The 6,239-nt window shown below is 33.7% G+C and overlaps 1 pseudogene; it reads right to left on the reverse strand.

Annotated features, from left to right (window-relative positions):
• Positions 1 to 2,873: 2,873 nt before the first annotated feature.
• Positions 2,874 to 3,923, reverse strand: LOC148803027 (dynamin-related protein 4C pseudogene; annotated as a pseudogene).
• Positions 3,924 to 6,239: the final 2,316 nt, after the last annotated feature.

Consider the following 6,239-nt stretch of genomic DNA (forward strand, 5'->3'; position numbering starts at 1 on the left):
ATGTATTAGCAGTGTAGATGTTGGACTTAGTCCTCAGGATAAACGAGTTGTTAAAAAAATTTGGAAGCTCGCTATATATTCTGCCTCGGTTTCAGTTCTTCATGTGGAGAGTCATGTTCGATTTTATCCCTATTAAAGAAAAACTTTTTTTCAAATGATCATGACATCCGTAGTGTGCTTTGCCAGCATGAGGGGAAATCTACTAACTGAATGTTTTTTCATTGTTTGTTTACCCAAGCAGTTCTTTTTTCAGCTCAATGGAATATAAATTTGAACCACATTTTCTCCAACTTGTGGAAGGACCATCTTCTAACATTAATTAATTCTATCCCAGATAAGGGTCTTCTATCTAACATTTTAGCTTGGTATGCCATTGCCCTTTACTACATTTGGCTTGTCAGAAATGATAAAATTTTCAAAGAAAGAGTTGTGAATGTTCAATGGACTATTGGTATATATGACAGTTGGTCAGGTAGGAGATATTTCTATAAACAACTCCTTACCTTCCTCAAGCCCAGTAATCAAAGTTTCACGACAGATAGACTTTATTCTTTTCACGGATGGTGGAACAACTCCTAATGCAATCTCTTATGGATGCATTTGCTTATCTCAAAATTTGTCTTGTTCAGGGATCCTTGGTGGTAGGTAGGTCGGAAAGACAGGAGAGGAGCACGAAGAACTGGAAGCAATCCTTCAAGGTCTCTCTTTTGTTCCTAGGTTTTCTTCTGGCTCTGTGGTGTTATTCACAGTCTCTTTGCAGATAGCAAACTCTCTCCAGGACAGGCCTCCTGTTGACTGGACAGGGCAACATCACAGCACACAAGGTAGTCCAACACGCAAAAATGTACCATGATAATTTTTTTGTGCTCCAAAGTTACCCACACTGACTACCAAATGTGCTGGACTGGACTTTGTAAATATTCAGTTCCTCTAATATAGTTTCTTTAACCATTAAAAATCTTTGACTATTGAAAACTTTTCCGTAGGAGTTGACAACATTGGATCCCATGTCTTCTTGTGATTAAAACATTAAAAGGAAATTTCCTGCATGGCATGATTGAATTTTGATCCAAAATTTCAGCTTTTGGTCTAGTAATTAACCATCTTGTTTGTGAGCATCGAGGATTTCGAATTTTGAAGAGGAGATTATGAGGTTCGTGAAGAGGAAATGAGGGAGGAATATGAGTGTTGAGATCTTTAGTGGATTACCTTCTTCTTACCCACTTTCAAACCCAATTTTTCAAGGTCAACTGATGGTTGCCAAGAAGATTATTGCTAGTGCTGGACCCATGGAAAAAAGGAAGAAAAAGAATGGAAGTTTGATGGGAAGTTGATGAGCAAGGTGCTTTTGGGACTTTCAAAGTTTTGAAAATTTACATGACATCACTTGTCCAACATAACTAACGAAATGCTAAGGGTGAAAATTTAGTCTATATGTACCAAGGTTCAGGATGCTCGGTTATTGCTCTTGAAAGCTTAGGCTACCCCCAAAGTATAGGGTACCTATCTATAATTTTTTTTTTTGGTTTAGATAACAATAATTGTAATAGCAATAATTATATGGAAGATGTATCTAGATTTTTTTTTTTAATTTGTTCTATAATCTTTTATATTTCCATATACTTTTAAATTTTTATTATTTGATTTTGACGCTTTTTTTTGTATAATATAATGAATGTATAATATTAGCGATGTCTCCTAATTTTTCTATAAACTTTTCTTTTTACTTTTTTTCTATAGATTTTAGTATTTTTATCTATTTTTCATTTTTATCATTTAATTGTGGCATCATGGGTTAACCCAGACTATTGAATTCTTGAACCATTCACCGAATGCAAACATTTTCCTTTTTGACACAATTTTAAAATTTGTATTTCATTTCCACCATCAATAAAATTAATTCTTATTTGTCACACTTATTTTCTTTAATATGATGGCTATATAATATTAGAGATGTGCCAAACTTTCCACTAAAAATTTTCTTTATTTTTTATAGTTTTTAATTTTTATTATTCAATTATAACAACATTGGTTGTGCCACTTGGTTTTAAATTTTGTATTTCATTACATTATTGATAAAAAAATTCTTGTTTATCACACTTATCTTTTTTTAATATTAATTAATATATAATATTAGATATGTGTCTAAAATTTTTCTATTTAATGTATTTTTATGTAATTATTTTTATATGCTTTCTATTTTTCAAAACATATTATTTAATGAGGACATCATAGGCTGATCCAATGATTTGGATAGTTGAACCATTAACCCACCACTCAAGGAGCAAAATGGTTTCATTTATGGATAGTTTTAAATTTTGTATCCAATTTCCATCATTAATAAAAATACTTTTTATTTATCATACCTAGTTTTGTGTAATATAAAAAATATATAATATTAGAGTTGTGCATAAAATTTTATAATTTTTCTTTTTATGTATTTTTAATTTTTTAGTATTTAATTAAGGGTAAATTACAAAGACCCTCCCGTACTATGGGGTCTATAACAAAGACCCCCCTGTACTTTATTTTGCAACAAAGATCCCCCTGTACTATGACCATGAGACAAAACCCCCCTGGATAGTTAAGATAGATGATAGAATGCGTTAAATTACCAAAATACCCCACTAAACTTTTTCTATTTTCTTTTTTTGCCCTTTTTCCTTTCTTCTCTTCTTTTCCCCTCCCTCACCGTCCTCTCTCATTCTTTCCTCATATGGGCGATCCTCCAACCTTTCAAGCCCCAGTTCACACTGCAAGACGCTACAGTGTACTAGTTTAACATCTCCGACGGGAACTTCCTCACCTAAAACTATACATATTAGCCTCCTTACAGAAACTATATCTGTGTGCCAGAGAAAATGGCAATGGAGTCAATTGGCATCCAAGAAGATTTTCTTGAGGGATTCCTTTATAGACCCAAGAATCTGCATGAAAGTAGTCATGGCTTCCGCTAGGGAGGATAGATGCTGGGGAAATTTGTTAAGCTCAGAAACGTTCAGGTTGAGCTTGTCGTTGATGCTCGTCACGATGTCCGGCAAGCATCTTGCAAGACTAGAAGCTTGGATTTGCACCAGTCTCCTGGCCAAAACAGGGATGCTCACGATGGATTTGTCATTCTGCGAGAGAAAGGGATCCAACTGAAACAGTCTCACCTCCTCAACCCTAGCCTCCTCGTTCTTGATGCGATTCCTCACACAGATCTTTAGGAGTTTTATCACATTTGGTAACCACCGCTAGCATCCTCTCGCCGGTGGTATCAATGCGCTGAGACATTCTAATCGATTCGCAGGTTGGGAAATCAACAATAGCTGTAAGACGTTCAGAATGATGCACTCCTTGGGCGTTATGGACTCCATTATGATGTTGGAAATCTGCTCGTAGATGTCCTGGGGTTGGCCAAGAATAGGGACCCTAGTTATCCCAGGCAAATCAACCATGGTGAGGTCAATGATGCCCTTCTTTTTCACCATGGGAAATGCCTTTGTTGTTGCCGGCGATCTCGTTGGTGGCATCTACAATGGCATCTCTGACATGGGTTTCATTAGTGTCAACCTTCTTGTCATGGTACTCCAAGTAGAGTTCTGGGTCGGTTGCAGAGTGATGCTGCAAGTACATTACGAGAGGAACCCGAGTGCAGATGCCTATGCCCTGAGGGAGGCTGATGCCGGTGCGGGACTCGAGAACACTAGACTTGCTGGAGGATTGGTCTCCGATGATGACAATGGTGGGGAGCTCAATGCCTTCCTTCATCGTCTTGAGGTGGCACAGCTGGTCAACAGTGTCAAGGAGGGGCCGAATCTGGTCACTATACGTGGAGTAGAGAGGGACGGCATCGTGGATAAGCTCATCGTCTTCTTCCCTAAGACCAAACCTAGTCATTTTCTCTTGGATGCAAGTAGTTTTGCAGTTTATAGAAACTCTATCCATGTGTTGTCTTGATCAAAATCAAGATTAATGGAAAGCTCAGGTGGAAGGTAGGTACTTGGATCTCCGGCTTATATCACCTTTGGTAGTCGGAACACAGGGATTCCCTTCAAAACAGCCTTCAAGTACCAGTTGGTACAATCCTACGGCGTCGATGCCTAAACTCTCAACTCTGAAGTTTGAAACAAGCAATCATCGTGGCTGTAGTTGGGATTAAATGGGTTCAATCCAGACGTTGGGGTATTTTCAATTCCCATCTTCAAGGGTAGTATGGGGATTAAAAAATATTATAACAGTCTTTTTGGACGGAAGGCTAATGGAAGGGGATCTTTGTCTTACAATCATAGTACAGGGGGGTTTTGTTACAAAACAAAGTATAGGAGGTCTTTGTCACAGACCCCATAGTACAGGGGGTCTTTGTAATTTACCCTTTAATTAATTATGACATCATGCATTCACCTATTTGACCCAAATGGTAGAACTACATACTTGCCACTTAGAAAAATCAGTTTAGCTTTTAGTTGATTTAAAAATATATTTTATACCATTAATATTAGTGTTTATGGATTTAATTAGTGAAAATTTATGGGGATGGAGTGAAATACCTTAAATATAGGATTCAATGATAGAGAATAGGAGTTAATGCCTCAAACATGAGACTTAATGAGGGAATGAAATGCTCTAAAAAGTAATATCCAAATTACAATTTTTGTCGTGACCAAATTTAAAATGAGGGATATTTTACTTTAAAAAATCCAGAAACAAGAGGAGATATTCACACTTTTTATAGTATATATAAGTGTGAATTTTTTTTGGACTAAAATTACCCACACTTCTTTGTTTGAGAAAGGGTAAAAAGCCAATTTATTATAGTTTTAATGGCAGTTTTATCTACCTTAATGACAACATTTTTGTATTTAATCCATCTCTAATTGTAAGGGTTGAAAATGAAAATTCAATTATTACTTTCCACCTCATTTAATCACCTCTCATTAAGTCTTATACTTAAGGTATTAAATCCCATTTTCTCTAATTAAATCCTATATTTTAAGTTATTTTTCACTGATAATTCCTACTAGTTAGATCTATGTCAATATTTTTTAACAATATAAACTCATATATTTTAAAACTAACTCAAAAACAAAGCCATTTTTTATCCAAGTGGTGGTTAAGAAATTCAACCATCCGAATCAAATTGATCAAACTATGATGTCATAGTTAGGAAATAAAATTTTTAAAATAGAAATAAATATAAAAATTTACAAAAAAAATGTATAAAAATTAGACACATTTATGATATTTTTGTTAATCAAATTAAAAAAGTTTAATAAACAATAATTATTTTTATTGATAATTAAAATGAAATACATAATTTAGAACTAACCAAAAATGAAATGTAAAAATTAATAATAAGTTGTTCAACTTTTGGATTAAATGTGCTAACCTTTAATGTCATAAATAAATAATAAAAATTAATAAATATAAAAATACAAAATGAAAAAAATATAAATTTTGCAAAAAAATGGATTTCAGCACATGTAAAATATCATGTATTTGTCATATTAAACAAAAATAAATGTGACATATCAGAATTATTTTTACACATAAAAATACAAAAAATATATATATAAAAAATTGAACACATCTATAATTTTATATTTACACTACTATTAAAAATATGAATAAGATTGTAGAACTTTCTTTTGACTAAAACCAAGGTTTTAAAAACAACCTATAAACGGAATCACTTTGGCTTCTAATTTCCGGATTAGCAATTCAACCATCCAATTTGAGTAGGTTAAACTGATAAGATGTAAAGTATAATATAACTTTTTATTTTGGTTGTTAGATTAGGATTGAGTTAAAGTCCACCATATATATATACTTTATTATGAGAGGGGAGTGTAAGACTTTGAGAATGAGGTGACTGGTTAAAGTTGAAAAGTGAGGAAGAAGAAGAAGAAGAAGAAGAAGAAGAAGAAGAGAAGGAGGCATTGTTGGAGGTGGTTGTCACCACTACAACACTGTTTGCCCTCTTCTCATATCTCTCCCATCTCACTAAATCACTCTCAAATCACAGATTGTTTGCTTCATTGGTGTATCTCAAATTTTAATATAAGATCGTTGTTTAATCTCTCATCTCTTGCATCACTTTTTCAATTTATTCATTGGAGTTGCAATTTTTTTTTTGCTGTTATAACTTAAAAATAATCACAAAAATGAGAAAACTCAAAATCAAAATGAAGAAAACTAAAAATCTAACTAATTTTGGCCATTGGGAAAAATCGAACAAGATTATGAGATATGAAATT

Source organism: Nelumbo nucifera, chromosome 1 (assembly GCF_055504915.1).
Source record: "Nelumbo nucifera cultivar China Antique chromosome 1, China Antique-T2T, whole genome shotgun sequence".
Classification (NCBI taxonomy): domain Eukaryota; kingdom Viridiplantae; phylum Streptophyta; class Magnoliopsida; order Proteales; family Nelumbonaceae; genus Nelumbo; species Nelumbo nucifera.